Source organism: Colias croceus, chromosome 11 (genome assembly GCF_905220415.1).
Source record: "Colias croceus chromosome 11, ilColCroc2.1".
In the NCBI taxonomy this organism is placed as follows: domain Eukaryota; kingdom Metazoa; phylum Arthropoda; class Insecta; order Lepidoptera; family Pieridae; genus Colias; species Colias croceus.
In genome coordinates this window covers 1829074-1847993 of record NC_059547.1, presented here as the reverse complement: position 1 = coordinate 1847993, position 18920 = coordinate 1829074, and positions in this window count along the sequence as shown.

Sequence of the window (18920 nt, the reverse complement as noted above, 5' to 3'; positions counted from 1 at the left end):
ATTAAAATTAAAAAGATGTATGAAGATTGATTAATAAATGAATGTGTAAATACGTAGTAGAAAGAATATTTAGATACTTAACTATTACCAAGAATAATTAGAAATTAAATACTGTAATCGATTTTTTATGTTCTTTTACTTGTACGTTTTAAATCTAAGCTATAGAGAAATCTATACATATAATAAATCTGTAGAAGGGTCAATTCTGTACATTGAAAATATTGAAGAAATAAATAGCAGGGGGTGTTACTGGATCGATACCAAACCCAAATATGTGATTAAAAAAATTTTTGTCTGTCTGTCTGTCTGTCTGTCTGTATGTTCAGGCATCACGCGAAAACTAACGGTTCGATTTCGATGAAACTTGGTATAATTATACCTTATTATCCTGGGCATAAAATAGGATACTTTTTATCCCGGAAAAATACGTAGGATAAAAGTAAATCTTAATTTTTCCGCGCGGACGGAGTCGCGGGCGGAAGCTAGTAATGAATAAATCACTATATTATTACGATCTTTGTACTGGTTTTTATCTTCTTTTGTAACACAATACAAACCAATACATCCAATATTGTACCACTTCACCTTAACACCCGGACCTTAAAACAAGAAAGATTTAGGTAAGGTTTATTATAGAGTTAAGAGCGTCGGCACGTGCTGACTAGACGTTTTATATTCAGCCCTCGTCCTTTGCAATTATATAGAGTGCAATTACATGTAATCGAATGCAATTCGTACATAGTGTTTGTTGACTTCTGAGCCAATTGCGCGCGTGTGGACGTTTTAGTATCCTTATGGGTAATTTGTTTGGCTCGTAAGCTTTTGCTACTGTTTGCATTCTGATGTTTTAACGAGGAAATTATTGGGTTGTTATGTTATTGTGTTACAATAATTGTGGATGAACTATGTGGATTATAGTTGAGTTTGAGTTGATATGTTATTGAGTTATAATTGATTATCTGGAATCTGGACAGGATTGTTTATGCTGGTGTAGTGGCGTTGAGATTTTGCGTTAAGGGATTTTGTAATTTGTCTTTATAATAATTACTAAATTAATTTAAGTGTTGCAATGATAATAACATACCTATTTCAGACTAGGTGGATAATATCAAATATTTTCTTTTAAAGTGGCTAGTAAAAAAATGGCTGTTATGACACCTTAATTTAGCCACATAACTAAGTCTTGTTTCAGCATAATGGACTGCTTAATATCACAACATGAAAATTAATAAAAAAACTTAAGAACAAGGTTAGTCAATCCTATAAACATACTGCCTTATTGTAATACAAGCTGTCTTCTTGTAATTATTTTACATTACCATAAGTACAAACGATCAATTGTACTAAAACGTTAATTTCTACATATCTCAACTCGCGCTTGGCTGTTTCGAGACAGAACTGGCGTTAAACGGCGTGGTCTGAGCCTCAGCCAAGCCAGCCCTACATTTATTTTAAATCGCAAATACGCCTTTAGATATCGTCTTCGTGTACCATTCGTATCATCCAGTTACTGGTGATAGTTGAGGGACTGGTTTAATTAATTTTTATATAGTATTTCATTTATTTCGTTATATTTTATTGTAGAGACTAGAGAATAATAGGCGTTAGGGATTGATACACACACTCATTCTAAACATGTGAATCAAAGTTTTCCAGCTCTTAAGACATTTTTTCATCAACTGTATCTATACTAATATTATAAAGAGGAAAGCTTTGTTTGTATGTATGGTTTTCACGCATAAAGTACTGAACCGATTACAATGAAATTTAGCACACATATAGAGGGTAACTTGGATTAACACATAGGATAGGTTTTATCCAGGAAATCCCACGGAAACGGGAACTATGCGGGATTCCTTTAAAAACGCGGGTGAAGCCGCGGGCGGAAAGCTAGTTGTTTATAAACAGGATATAATAATCATTGGATATTTTTTACGTAGAAAACTTACGTGTTTACTTTAAAATTTGGTCTCCAGCAAACTATTCTCATTTACTCTATCCTGCTAGGACTGATAAGTCAAAAGTATGTTTCCAATGATAATATCGTCGTAAAGTAGTAAGTAGTATCTAGTAGTAACTTATTCACATTTGTCTACTTTTTTTTGAAACACTACAATGTATCTATATTCTTCCGTTAACCAATCACATAATAACAAATTAAATAAGCCAGTTACATCCGGATTGTAAACGGAGCACAAAACTAAATCCCAGTTAGAATTCAACGAGTTAAGCCAAGCTGAGTAATGGCGGACAAGCTCGAAGCGACATCTATAATGTTTCGTAAATAAACCTAATAAATAATAGCAATTTGCGACATTACAAACGGATCGCTTAATCTCGTTTATTAATTGTTATTTTAAACGGCGATAATCCTAAAATATTTTAAGTATTAACGTTAGATAAATTCGAAACGAAATGCGTGCAAAATTGTTAATTGTTATAGTATTTTAATTCCAGTCATTTGTTTCATCAAGAAGCGATATTTCTAATCGATGGTACTTATCGAGCAAGAGCAACGTTTGTCTCCGCAACTATTTTGTCTCTCCCATCAACTCAATGGGGAGTTGTGTCGCTACGTGCGCGCACTTTCTTACTAGCCCATAGAGTTGATGGGAGAGACAAAATAGTTGCGGAGACAAAAGTTGCTCTTGCACGCTAGCTCTTAAAATATAAACTTAATTGACTATTCATTTGTAGGGAACCTACAGTTATCCTCTTTTGGGTATAAAGGAAAAATATTTAATTTACTATGTGTATCTCTATTTATCATTAACGAATTTTCCCGTCTTACATAAATTTTCCTTAATAAAGTAAAAATGAAAAATATCGAAAAACGCTATTTAAAATTGCAGTACTACTTGTAAAATACTTATTATGTATTGTATCTAAATATTATTATATGTATATTAATAGTCGTAGAAAAAAGATCCTTCAATCTAAAATCCTGATATCACCCATAATCTTGACTTGCTGTGCTCCGCGGTTTTACCCGGAGTGCTCCGCTCCTGTTGGTCTTAGCGAGATGATATTATAATATAGCCTATAGCTTGCCTCGATAAATGGGCTATCTAACACTGAAAGAATTTTTCAAATCGGACCAGAAGTTCCCGAGATAAACGCGTTCAAACAAACAAACTCTTCAGCTTTATAATATAAGTATAGATTATACATATAAATAACATCTTTATAAGTTATACACTAATCGTCGCCATTTTTCCCAACTATTTTCAAACATAGTCACAATAAAAGACGAAAAAAATATCTCTAGCGAGTTTGCTGAACTGATATAAAAGTCCCCTCCTATAGCCATTTTCATATATTATCATTTTACGAAAGTGACACCATTTTTCATGGTTAAAGGTATTGTTGGAATAAATGTTAAGGTGTGGCGAGATTTCGGCGGTGTGTTCGCTGACTAAAATAATGTTGACAAATGCGTTTTGTATTTGTATCGATGTATCGTTTTTTAAGTTTATGATATTTTAAAGATATCTTTTATAGAGAAATGTAGTAAGTAATTAAGTAGAGTAAAATTACGCTGACGTCATGTCAGTGATCATTCGACTTCCGCTAAGAAAGGTCGCGTCGCGTCGCTCACGTTTGGGCGCTAGTTATTGCTCGGGTATTGTGCTGACGCAGCAACCTACAAATCGTCACGTTTGGCCGCGTGCGGTCGCCGCGATGACCCAGTTACCGAAAGTAACTCACATATTTGTGTAAACAAAGTGTTAAGGCGAAGCTATAGCTTTTAATTAATTATGGCTCCGACATCTCCAATCACACTTATAACTGAAACAGAACATCTGTTATACAAACGTTACTCCGAAGAAAAAATACAACGAGAACATCTCCAGAGTCTAGTGCAAGACCTCACAGGTCAAATAGAAGAACTTAAGCGAGAGCTGAGAAATATCCAGGAGCAGAAAAGTACTGACCCGGACAAAAAAGATAATAACGGGAAGCCGATGCAGGCCCAGTATGAGACGGATGAAGAAGAGCTTGCAAAGGAAACGGAATGGGTACGACAGAAGAGTAGAAAAAAAAAGAAATTGAACACATCACTGTCCCCGCAATCTCACCAAGCAGATGAATCTACTGCAAACAAAGAAAATGTGAAACCTAAGAAACAACCTTCACCGCCACCCATAATTGTCGAAAACGTAGAAAACTACCAACAGTTTTACGATCTTCTTTCGGCAAATCAAATGAAAGACTCGTTCATCATGAAAATGATGAATGGAGAAAAAGTAAAAATAAATTCTAATGACGGTGATACATACCGCGCCATTACCAAGCTTTTGTTACAGAACAACTGCCTTTGGTATTCTTATGAAAATAAACAAGACAGGCCGATTAGGGTAATGGCAAAAAACCTGCATTCCTCATACGTGCCAGCTAGGATACTTGAAGACCTGACATCTAAGGGATACAAAATCCAGGACGCGGTCAACAAACTGAGCTGGAAGAACAAGGAACCCTTAAACATGTTTATGCTCTCTTTCGACAAGGATGAGGACATAAAAAAAATATATGGAATTAACTCCATATTAGGCTGTAAGGTGGACATACAGCCCCTGAAAACATCTAAGCTAATACCACAATGCAAAAGGTGTCAAGCGTACGGCCACACACAAAAATACTGTTCAAAAGAACCTAGGTGTGTTAAGTGTACAAGCAAGCATTTAACAAAGGATTGCAATAAACCAACTACAATGAAGCCAAAATGTGTTCACTGTGGAGAGCCTCATCCGGCTAACTATAGGGGATGCACAGTGGCTAAAGAACTTCAAATTATTAAAAACAAAAGCATAAAAAGGAATGCGCAGCCAAATCTTCAAATTCCAAACAAAGAAAAAGTGACTAAAGTCAGTAAACCTACAACAACAAAAGAACTTTCGTATGCATCAGTGACACGAGGAACGCAGCCACAAACATCCTCACAGTCACAAAATAAGCCAATCAACCAACTCATGGATGAAAAAATGAATACCATCTTAAAGCTTTTAACCTCGTTTGATGAGAGGCTTAAAAAACTCGAGGAAAGCAAAAAAGGAGCTTCCAAATATAAACAATAAAAATGTCTAACACATTAAAAATTATGGCATGGAATGCAAATGGACTGCTAAAACATCAGAATGAACTAACAGCAGTCCTAGACATAGAAAACATTGATGTATGCCTCATCTCAGAGACACACTTCAATAAAGAATCCCACGTAGAAATCAAAGGCTACAAAGTTTATCACGCGCTACATCCCCATAATACATCAAGAGGAGGTAGTGCTGTCATTATAAAGGAAAACATCTACCATTATCAAGTAAATAAATACGAAAAAGAAGAAATACAAGCAGTGGCGGTCAGTGTAAAGACTAAGCATTGTCCTATAACCATATCATCCATTTACTGTCCACCAAGGTACTCCTTGAAAGCAGATCATTACAAAAGCCTTCTACACGATCTTGGAAACAGATTTATATTAGGAGGTGATTTTAATGCTAAAAACGTATACTGGGGTTCAAGACTGACCACAACCAAAGGAAGAGAGTTACTATGTGCTATTAGAGACACACAATGTAAAACTTTATCAACGGGTAAACCAACCTATTGGCCAACCGACCGACAGAAAAAACCAGACTTAATTGACTTTTTTATTTATAAAAATATATCACAAAATTTTCTTCACATTGAGGAAGGTTATGACATGAGCTCAGACCACTCGCCTATCATACTAACTATAAGTGAGAGCATAATAATGAGGGAAAGCCATCCTACACTAGTAAATAAATATACTAATTGGGAAAGCTTTAAAAAGGACTTGGAATCTGTGATAGAATTAAAAATTCCTTTAAAATGCCAGGAAGATCTGGAGCATGAAATCAGAAAATTTATTGTTGATATACAGAAAAGTGCTTGGAATAATACACCTACTGTTAGAAAAAGCAAAAAATCCAATAACTATCCGCCAGAAATAACAAATCTTATAGCCAAAAAAAGACAACAAAGACAGATATGGCATCATACGAGATTTCCACATGATAAAACAGTCCTTAATAATCTTACGAAAAGACTGAAAAGAACAATTCAAAAATTCCAAGATGAATCAATGGATATCTTCCTTACTCATCTAACTAGTGATCGTACAACAGATTACTCCCTTTGGAAAACCACAAAAAGTTCAAAAAAACCAATGACGCATATCCCACCAATCAAAGATGTGAATGGGAGGTGGGCAATAAGCAACGAGCAAAAAGCAGCAAGATTTGCACAACATCTGGAGCAAATTTTCAAACCCAATGAAGAGAATGAACACTTCGCTTTAGTAGAAGAAACAGCAAATGATGAGCTAGAAATAAGACTAGTCACTCCAAGAGAAGTATCCAGTGAAATTAAACGACTTAGCCGAAAGAAAACACATGGCTATGATCTCATTACTGGAGAAATCCTTAGAAACCTTCCGCGGAAGGCTATTGTCAAACTAACTACAATCATTAATGCTACCTTTAGGCTTAAGTGTGTGCCTGATGTGTGGAAAATAGCCGAAGTTATAATGATACCAAAACCTGGTAAACCGCCACATGAGACTACTTCATATCGGCCGATCTCTCTGCTGCCGATCATGTCAAAATTATTTGAAAAACTTTTCTTGAAACGGTTAAAACCCATAATCGAGGAAAGAAACTTAATTCCTGAGTACCAATTTGGATTCCGAGAACGACATTCTACAATAGACCAAGTACATAGGATAACCAATATAATTGAAAAGGCTCTAGAAGAAAGAAAAGTTTGCTCCACGGTATTTTTGGATGTGGCGCAAGCATTTGATAAAGTATGGCATGAAGGGCTTATATACAAACTAAGAAATATGCTCCCAAAACAGTTTGCTGACATCTTAGAGTCTTACTTATCACAACGTATGTTTAGAGTAAGACAAGATGACGCATATTCAGACCTTAAGCCTATAAAGGCTGGAGTACCGCAAGGAAGTGTCCTGGGTCCTATTCTGTACTTGCTGTATACTTGCGATATTCCTGAGTTAGAGAACAACACCATTGCAACATTTGCGGATGACACAGCTATAATGGCTACAGGTGACACTCAAGAAGAAGCAGTAGAAAAAGTTCAGACAGCTGTTAATACGATATTTGACTGGACGAAAAAATGGAGAATAAAACTCAATGAGTCTAAATCTATTCACATAGACTTCACAAACAAAAAGCCAAATTATCATCCGGTATACATAAATAATCATGTAATACCTTATCAAAATACAGCCAAATATCTGGGTATGACTCTTGACGCAAAGCTTCGCTGGAAGGCTCATGTCAAAAAGAAACGCGAAGAGCTAGAGCTTCGCTATAAGGCTATGTACTGGCTAATTGGCAAGCATTCTTCACTCTCAAAGCAAAACAAGTTACTCTTGTATAAACAAGTCCTTATGCCTTTGTGGACTTATGGTAGTCAGCTTTGGGGCTGTACCAAACAAAGCAATATCACTATCATACAACGATTCCAAAATAAAGTACTGAGAGAGATCGTGAATGCTCCGTGGTACATTAGAAATGACGACCTACATCGGGACCTTAAAGTAGATCTCGTCACGGACATAATTAAAAAGAACGCCGAAGCTCACGAACGCAGACTTCACCATCATGTGAACGTCGAGGCTATCCAGCTCCTTGACAACACGGACATAGTGAGAAGACTGAAAAGGACAAAACCTTTTGAGTTAGTTTAGTGAAGTGTCAGTGTAATATAGTGATTGCTATTCATAAAGAACACATGAATAAAGTGTCTTCGCCTTAAATAGAGACATTAAGAAAAGTGTTAATGGACACATTCTTAGACATACTATACCTAGCAAATTAAGTTAGATTTATATTACTCATTAGCCTATAGTAAAAGGCTAGATCGTAATTTTCAATAATGATACCTTAGGTTCATTATTTTAGGTAAAAAAAAATAAAAAAAAAAAAAAAAAAAAAAAATGTAGTGATAGAGAAGAAATGTATAACCGTACAACATAAGTAAAGGTGTACAAGTTACGACAACTAGATATTGACATTTTCAAAAGGAATTGATGATTACTTCAAAAGGAGTTTAAAATAGTAATTTTGTACATTTCGTACTAATCGAATCTTTAACCTCGATTTAAATACGATGTAAATATTAAACATACATCAGAAATACATTACAAATGCTATCAGCTTACCTCTTATCTCTTCAGCTCTATATAAATACGTAAAGAACATCTGGTACTAAACGTCAGAGTAGAAAATATCGGATGGTCCACGAGCGGTTCATTTAGCCAAGTGGTCGATATTTGCTACTTATAGAGAGTAGCTGAGTCGTGCCCTCGCATACTAAAACGGCGATCGTATTTTAAAAGTATGGTATTAGTGGATGTACTAATAATGGATAGGGTAAATTTTTAAATTAAGTTATGATTAAAACTTATTTTGTGATTATATTTTTGAAGATTACGTTTGTGAATCTGAAAGTATTTATATAAAAGCAAGAGACGAGAAAATGTTACTTATTATTATACTAATCTCCATCAATCAATATAATCAAAACAAACGCGCTTGCTGTCGAAATCTGACTCTTCAGTCTTCGCTAGCTATTCGAAATACATAGTTACTATTTAACATACGGGCTTAGCAGTTTCAAATCTTATGCCCTAAGCTATGCTTGATATAGACTAATATGAATAAACAATCAACAGATCAGACAGATCCCAACAAGCTGTCCTACGCTGCCTCATCTACCGCCATTAGTTTCCGCCTGCACTACTATTATAAGCCACTTATGAACTGCCACATCCAGCCTTCTTGGATCCACAAAATCACCTATTTCCAAGGAACCTCAGTGCTTCACGGTGAATTTTTAAAAAGCGCTAATTGGTTTACACTTCCCTTCGACGGACAGGCGGCCATTTTGTTTCTGTTGCGATGCATTTAAGGCTTGAAAATTGCTTCTTGAATATTTCATGGCGAGAATAATAACTTAAAAGGAATGGTCTTATAGTTTATTTGAAGGAAAGTGTTTTAATTAGGTTGCAATGCTCGTCAAAGATTATTAAAGCTTGTATTCTTTCCCTTGAAACAATTCAATATAGAATACATTGATATGTATACGTTTCGTGCTGATTTATAAGTTTCTTACGTCACAAATATAGGTTGTGAAAGTATTAGAAATTTGACAAAATGCGCTGCCCTGAGCAAGCATTTCATTCCACTCACACACACACGCCGCGCCACAGCTGCAGCCCGACGCCAATCGCCATACGCGAATCATTACGAACGGGCCTCGGCCGGTAGTGTCGGTACACAGGCGTTCACGCACACATGCGTACGTTTTTGGTTTGGGAATAAGAATTTGCGATTTACACGAAATCTATTGATTGGACTAAAAAAATATCACAGTATTATATTAGTATGTTGCTTGTAGAATTATTTGCCGAAAAAACAGAATGATTGCATGTAGTTTAGTATGGTTTTTAAGCATCAAAAGATTTTTTTAGAGGTACCTTTGAGATTTTTTTCTATCGAGTAAAATAAGTTGTATTGTGTTTTCAACACACTATGCAACTAGTTTATCTCCTGAAGAATATCATATATTTATCTGAGATTTTTTACTGCAGTTAATCATATACTTTAAAGCATTATAATTTAGCAGCAAATTCGCGTTTTGCTCTACTAGTCACCTTAATTCATTTTCTTAAAAATATAAATGATACTCAAGTATGTATACGTAATACCTACAGATAAAATAAGACCTGTCAATTTCGGGTATAATTACTGCTCTTCAAAAAACGGAGAATTATATCCCACATTACTAAATAAGTACTTAATTAGGTAGTTTCTATGTAAAATAAAGCTTAAATTTTGACTTAACATTTCATAAATAAAGAATTTATAGACGATTAATTTTAATTACTACTAAGTTACAAGTTAAAAGATAAATTAAGTTCCGCCACTTGTTACTTAGGTAAATTATAATTCAAATTTAACATAAAAGGTATCTATTATATTTGTATAGAGAAATTCTGGGAAAAGAGAACGTTCCTTATGTTAGAAATTGCTTTCACGGTACCTAGTTTTGTTGAATGTATTGTACCTACTTAATTATAATAATTTTTACAATAAACCTAGGTATACAATAAAAAACTTCTCGAAAATATTATTTATCAATATTCGTTTTATTACAAGAAATATCTGAGCTCTTAGAATTGTGTGCTTTAATACAAAACATATCCTACTAATATTATAAATGCGAAAGTTTGTGAGGATGTGTGTGTGTGTGTGTTTGTTACTCTTTCACGCAAATACTACTGAACCGATTACAATGAAATTTAGAACACATATAGAGGGTAACTTGGATTAACACATAGGATAGGTTTTATCCCGGAAATACCACGGGAACGGCAACTATGGGGGTTTTTCTTTTAAAACGCGGGCGAGACCGCGGGCGGAAATCTAGTATTTAAGGGCCCTTAGTAGGTGAAAACGGCAAAATGGACTGTTTTCTATGGGCTATAATTGAAAATATTGAAGTTTTTTCACACTGAAATTTCTAATATGTATTACAGAACGTATGTGTGATGGGATGACTGTTTCCAAAACACGATTGGAAAAATTTTGTTCGATAAAAAAAAATCCTGAAGTTACCTCTAAAATATCATATAAATGCTCATTACAAACGTATTTTACGATAATGATTCGTATAAAATCACAAATACATAGGTATGTACCTTCTCGATGTCTTGACTGTTTTAGATTTAGAAAATACTAAATATTCTCATTCACTATTTGATAAAAATGTGAATGGCGCTTACGATTTTTAGTTTCGAGCACGTTGATTCCATACTAAACGCGGACCCCCTCACCGCTTACCTCAGGCCCGAATAGCTGAATTTTCGCTGACCGCCTAACCCCCCTTAAGTAAAGTGCCGTAAATTAAAAGAATTACTAGAGTTTTCTATCAGCAATATGAAAAGGTATTCTCAATATATTTATTCAATATTTATACAGAAAACTTTTGTTTTGGCTTCCGAGTGTATTGAAGAAAACTAAAGAACATTACGAGAGAGAAAGATCAAAACAATCGTAACTGCACAAGTTCCGCTGTAGATATATTTCGGGTTTTAATTTATGTATTTGTTTGCAAAGAAAATATATCTATTTGATGAAGTGCCAAGCTGATGATACTTGTTAAAATACAGGGCAAATTTTCAATGACCAGCCAAAATTTAAAATTAAGATCTAGATATTAAACCAAAGGTACATTTGAAATATTATTGTCGAATAAAAAAAATAAAATAATAGCATTCATTTGAAAATGTATTAAAAATTTCCTAAATCGTAAACACGCGATAATTAATGCACTTGTGTGCGTGCGCGCATCGCCAAATTTATGTGTGTGCTAACTTCTACCTATCTAGGTTGTTGAACTGAATTGTGCTTTTGTAATGTCCACACGTTCGCTTTTTAGTGGCGGACAGGATTGAAATCTAATAAAAAAAAAACGTTTTATTTTTCATCAGATCGAAAATGTTGTCGATTCTAAACCATTTCTCAAAATTTGGCCGGTCATTGAAAACTAACCCTGTTAAGATACAATTTTAGAGAACTTCGTAATCATATGAAGTGTTGAAACTTGAATGAATATTTATGAAATAGGTACTTATATATTCAGTGATCAGCGCGAAATAGTCCCAAATCACTTATACATATTTATGTTATACTAGCAGACCGCCCAGCTTCGCCCGTGGTACATATTTAGGTTTTCTCTACAGAAGAAAAATCCTCGTATTTCAAGGAATATAATAAAAAAAGAATGGAAGAAGGGTTTCATTTTTATATATACATAATATAGATTTTATATTCTACATATTTAATAGTTACTTACCTACTTATCATGTTACGTACTTTGTAAATGCAAAATTGTTTTATTAAAATTCCCTCAACGTCTTCGGAATGTACGTTACATAAACACGAGGTATTTATTAATCTTTTTATTTTTTTCAATGCAATTTTTAACGATTAAAAAACTTGTGAATTGCATAGTTAACTTACATAATCTGAATAAAACTAATACATCGAATCGTCGTGATCGAATTTTTTCTATTCTTTATAAATTTATATTTATAAAGCATTTGAATGCCATAAAAACCAAAAAATATAAATTCAAGAAAAGGTCGTGTTCCATCGTTACAATATTGTATTCACTGAAAAGTGCTTCATATTGGTTGAAATGGTTGTTAAATCATCTCAATAGATGGCGCGCGGTGTGTCCCTTAAGACACATAAAACTGAAAGGATAGAATAAATTCGATTGCTCAGGCGGGTCACGAGTGGCTGAGTTGGTTAGGCATCCGCCCCGGAATGGCGCGAAGGATGCGGGTTCAAGTCCCGCCTCGTGATCGAATTTTTTCTATTCTTTATAAATTTATATTTATAAAGCATTTGAATGCCATAAAAACCAAAAAATATAAATTCAAGAAAAGGTCGTGTTCCATCGTTACAATATTGTATTCACTGAAAAGTGCTTCATATTGGTTGAAATGGTTGTTAAATCATCTCAATAGATGGCGCGCGGTGTGTCCCTTAAGACACATAAAACTGAAAGGATAGAATAAATTCGATTGCTCAGGCGGGTCACGAGTGGCTGAGTTGGTTAGGCATCCGCCCCGGAATGGCGCGAAGGATGCGGGTTCAAGTCCCGCCTCGTGATCGAATTTTTTCTATTCTTTATAAATTTATATTTATAAAGCATTTGAATGCCATAAAAACCAAAAAATATAAATTCAAGAAAAGGTCGTGTTCCATCGTTACAATATTGTATTCACTGAAAAGTGCTTCATATTGGTTGAAATGGTTGTTAAATCATCTCAATAGATGGCGCGCGGTGTGTCCCTTAAGACACATAAAACTGAAAGGATAGAATAAATTCGATTGCTCAGGCGGGTCACGAGTGGCTGAGTTGGTTAGGCATCCGCCCCGGAATGGCGCGAAGGATGCGGGTTCAAGTCCCGCCTCGTGATCGAATTTTTTCTATTCTTTATAAATTTATAAAACTAATACAGTTTCATTATCTACTGAAACTAAATCATATAGCTAGAATAATATTCTACCGTAACCAATAAAATCCCTGATCCAATCAAATCGGAAATTGGGAAATATATTAGTTTTACAGGAAATTAAGCGGAAAATAACCAACAGTGGGTAATGGACAGCGTCCGTCACGCTTGTAATATCATAAACTAATAATCCCCGTGTTGCGGGATCCGAGAAGCTCTGTGTGGCTTTTAGAATAGCGATTTAATAATTAATTATGCTCTAGGTACCTAACTTTTAATAAAACAACATGTTTCGGCCGTTTAGGGTAGTTAGACCAGCTCTAGCAATATAAAATATGGTTATTTAACTACTTTTTATGTTTTGATAAACACGATGCGTTTTTAACTTTTAACAAGAATGAATAAAATATACACATTTCTCGATGATACTGTATCAAAACGTAAATATGTAGATTAAGTACATAAAAATTTAATTCAATACTATATTTAAAAATTTGAATGAGAGTCTATGTCTAGACCCAAAAAGGTTAAAGTTAAACACTATTAAACTACACGTTCAAGGTTTTTAATAAATCCGCTACTTCCCTGGCCCAAACATAACACGGAACTTTGCACTAAACCATTTAACTTCGTTTAGGAAGTCTTTATTTCGAGGCTTTTTCTTAATAGGAAATATTCATAACGTTCGCTTTATGAAGATCGCTTCCCTTGTGCTATAAAATATTATCCCCCGGCTCAAATATGAATAGGTTAGATGCTTTTTATTTTCTGACGTTTTCTTTTATTACAGAATTTGCGTGTACGTTAGTTATTTTTTATGTGTATAATATGTAGAAGATTATTCAAATTTTGGATCTGTATGTTTTGATCTCATTCGTATTGTCGTAATGGTAAATATCTTCCATAAACTAAAAAGTTTTAAGCGTTTGTTTGAACGCGCTAATCTAAGGAATTACTAGTCCGATTTAAAAAAATATTTCGGTGTTAGATAGCCCATTTATCGAGGAAGGCTATAGGCTATAATCATTACGGTAAGACCAACAGGAGCGAAGCCACGCGGGTGAAACTGCGAAGCGCAGCTCGTATTGTATAAACTAAGAACAGCCTGATCATCACAGGCTTGAAACAAAAGCCACGACAAGTAAGATCAGTACCATCATTACCTCTTACTACATGCTAGGTTCGTTTCAAAATATAGCAAAAAATACAGCGTAAAACTATCAGAGTCACGCCCGTCATGTACACTATTCATCACATATGTTTACAAAAGTCAGTGATTTTTCCGAGACCGTGTCTGGTGTACGTTAAAACATAATTAACGAGCTGATCATCCATCATCTTCCACTCGATTTACCAACTTAATCAGATGACGGGGCGAATATGGACCGAGTGCTGCCACAGAGTAGAAACAGCAGTAGTAAAATCAATGAGACATGACATAAGGGTATACTCATTCCTTTTTTTATTTACTGTGCTTATTATTCGTTGTCTATATTATCCTTAGAAATGTGAGACAGATTATTTTGCAGTGGATTAATGAAATACATAAATATAACAGAAATACAACAAATACATAAAATATACAACTACAACTGAAATACATAAAATATACAACAAGGATAGAATATTTCTATAAATACATTTTTATTTAATCTTTGCTTAATTCCTCAGTAATCACAGCAGATATTTCCTCTCCTATTTTCATTCATCTTTTAACCCTTAAAAAAGGATTTTATTTCTTGTTTAGTTACTGTAATATTTTAGTCTGTGGCACGAATTTTCGCGAGTAATCGTGTTGCAGAATGGGGTGTAATGGTTATTTGTGTCGTGAAATTTGTTATCATTGCCTTTTTTTGTTAGACCCTTCATCTATTACAAATGACAAATTCTATAGGTTACTTTTAGCTGAAAAAATTGAGAAAACGTGGTAATAATTAGTAGAAATGATAGATAGATAGATTTAATATAACTCTAACCGAGATAAAACTCTATAAATAATGAATTAAAATCTTAATAATCCTTCACGCCCACAAAACTGAGGTATAAGCCATCGACCCCTTCGCCTACTAGATGAAGATTTTAACTAAATAAACTAATCTGTTTTCATTAGCTAAGTAAATAAATGCTTATGGAGTTTTTTTTTATTGGACTACAGTCTACACCTACAATAAAAAATATCTAAATTGATTTAACTTTAACCCATAGAGTATGGACCGTAAATAACCTTAACCATATAATTATTATGAGATTAATTTAATAAATATGCAAACAATTTTTGCTAAAGTAAATCTCTTTACATAATACATTATTTTATTGCTTCAAGTATTTTATTTTAATGTTATTCATACAAATATAGAAAATAAAAAATTTAACTGTGAGCGTGTTGATTACATTGTTACATTTTGTAAAATGTAAATAAATTAAGAATATATTGTATGTACGCTACACATATTTCAAAACCCTTCAGAAAAACCCCAAGATTGTAACCAAAACATTAAGTTTTAAAAGCATAAAAAGTTATTGACGCTTTCAAAATAATGTGACAAAACATAAAGTTGGAACGAGGGCCATTAAACTCGAGCAACGCCGGGGCCATCAACTAGTGAGCACATAAAAATGTTTACGCCTTTACGACGGCAGTAAAGTGGTAGACAAAATACTGCATTGGGTATGTGAGGTACCTAATGTCTCGGTATAAGGGTCGCGTCACACTGTGGGTTTACGCGCTTCTGTAATCTATGTCTTATACCTTGAATAAATTAGGCATGTGGATCTGTTTTATTATTAATATTAAAAGACTAGCTGTGCTCCGCGGTTTTACCCACAGTGCTCCGCTCCTGTTGGTCTTAACGAGATAATATATAGCCTTCCTAGATGAATGGGCTATCTAACACCGAAAGAATTTTTCAAATCGGACCAGTAGTTCCCGAGATTAGCGCGTTCAAACAAACAGTCATTAATTCTGATACTTTACCACGTTAAAAGTTTATTAATAAGCTCTTGTACATAAACTATAAGTTATTTCGAGTCTCGTTACCATTTTGAAGTAATCCTTACAATGTGCTTAACTTTTTCTTATTTTCAGACGGTTTACAGTTTTAAATTAGACCCCAGACGGGAGCAAATTTAAAACAAACAACAAAACGACCTTTAACTTTTTAGTCTATTGTTTGAAACTATAAATATGTGTCACTATTTAAGTAAACCTATTCTGAGTTTAATAATTACTTTTCAACAAATCGGTCTGTCAATTTAGGTACCTACTTATTATTACATAAAATATTGCACATTTATTTTACGTACATTGATTATTTCAGACTAGTGGGTCAGCCCCAGCTTCGCCCGTGGTACATGTTTACGTTTTCTCGTTTTTACGTTGCCCTTTTAATTAATTGTTACTTAAGATATTTTAGTTAGAGATTAACATAAAGTTCATAAGAGTATTCATACAACAATAACCATTCATATAACTTTAAAATTAAAACGATAACCATATCTATTTGTTCGTATCGTTAGAAACTTTCCCCAGTGCAAGTGCAATGGGTTCAAACGATCACATATTTACTTTAATATCTTTATTATACGAACACAAATATTATTTACTTACTAAATAATATCCACAAAAAATGTCTCACAAACATTTTTGTCAGCGATTTTCAACTCCCAGCAGACTTCGATTTAATGAGCACATACTTTTGTGTGTACATCGTTAAAAGTTATTGTTTGCTTGTACTTTATCTAATTATGGAGAGAAAATAACGACAGCGGCATTTTCCAAATATAGGTATACTTTTAATATATAGTGTAAAGATGAAAAGTTTGTTTGGTCGAATATGCTAATCTCAGGAACTTTGGATCCAATTTGAAAAATTGTTTCATTGCTAGTAGAGCATTTATCGAGGAAGACTAGGCTATACTATATATAATACTAGCTTACCGCCCGCGGCTTCGCCCGCGTTGTCTTTTTAGACAAAGCGGCCTAATCCTTACTAATATTATAAATGCGAAAGTAACTCTGTCTGTCTGTCTGTCTGTTACCTACTCAATCACGCCTAAACTACTGAACCAATTTTCATGAAATTTGGTGTGGAGATATTTTGATACCCGAGAAAGGACATAGGCTACTTTTTATCCCGGGAAAATGACGTAATCCCGGAAATCCCACGGGAACGGGAACTATGCGGGTTTTTCTTTGACTGCGCGGGCGAAGCCGCGGGCGGAAACCTAGTAATAAAATATATACTGAAACCTTCCTCTTGAATCGCTCTATCTATTAAAAAAAACCGCATAAAAATCCGTTGCGTAGTTTTAAAGATTTAAGCATACAAAGGGGCATAGGGACAGAAAAGGCGACTTTGTTTTATACTATGTAATGATTACGATACCTACAGTATATCAATCGTTAAGACTAATAAAGAAGAACAATGCGGGTAAAACTGCGGGTGACAGATCTACTAAATCTTTAAAAGCACTCCTAATAAAGCACTTCAATAACAGAATTTTAACTAATTGCAACGGGTAGTAGGCTTGGTATAACAGGAAAACATGGTTTTTCATTTTGATGAGATTGTTTTAGTAATTAAATTCGTCTTAAGGAAACATTTAGTCTGAATTTTTCCTTGTTATTGTGTCTTCTTGTTAGGTACATGTTGGTAATGGTAATTCGACCCAGAGTTTTGGAAATCCTTCCAGCTTTGAAACACTCATTTACATAGTGTAGAAGCTAATTGTAAATTATGTAAATAGTGTAATAAGGGAACTATGTTTAAAGTATAATAGTGCAGTATAATTACAATGCAACCACTTTCAAGTTTCATATAATACCTACTAGCTTTGACGCGTGGTTTTACGCGCATTGATTCTCTCTTATTAATTTCAGCGTGATGATATTATAGTTTTTAACCTTCTTTGATAAATGGGCTATATACGTATAACCCTGAAAGATTTTTTTTTTTATCGGACCCGCAGTACCTAAAATATATGCGTCTAAATAAACAAACAAGCTCTTCAGCTTTATAATATTAGTTTAAATGTATTATTTCAGTTATTAAACAATTCAATTCATATCCATTATCAAATATTTTTTTTCTTCTTTTTTTCCTCCACTAAAGAGAATGTGTAAAGTAGATATAATAATGCAGTCTTTGAATTAAGTGTTCTTAACTACTGAGCCCTCTAACTGAATTTTTCAGCCATTTTATTTGAATTCGTGACCGTAAATTAATCATGTCGACCAAGGGTGTCTTGCAGGCCTTGATAGATGACGTGGGGTGTCCCTGTGAGATGCTTAGGGAAAGGATTGAGGAAATGGGCTATCTTACACCGGAGATGTGTCACGCAAATTTAGGGACGTCACTTTTTACTTTATATTCTAATGAATGTAGGTAGTAGGTACTAAGGTTTTAGAAGGTTTTTTATTCAATATGTACCTAAAGATCTGTTAGTATAATAGTAGGGAAAGAATATAATATATAACAAGTGTACATCGTTCTCCGTTCTTGTCACTAAGGCAAAATATTTGGAACCTATCTTGATTCTTGTCTCATATATATTATTGAGTATATTGATAAACTAGGTATTTTTACAAAATATATAATGTAATGGTCAAGCAGAACATATCCTAACTGCCTATAAAGAACATCATCGTCATCTTTGGCATACTTAGTAGGTACTTACCTTATACAAAATAAATAAAACAGAAATACATCTCGGTTCATAAGACTTCAAGATATGTATACTTAAGTGTAGGTAATCGCTTAGAATCTTAAACACAACTTCTATTTGTGGAACTACAAATCGAAATCAATCGTCCAAATGGACACATAAATACGAAAACCCTACG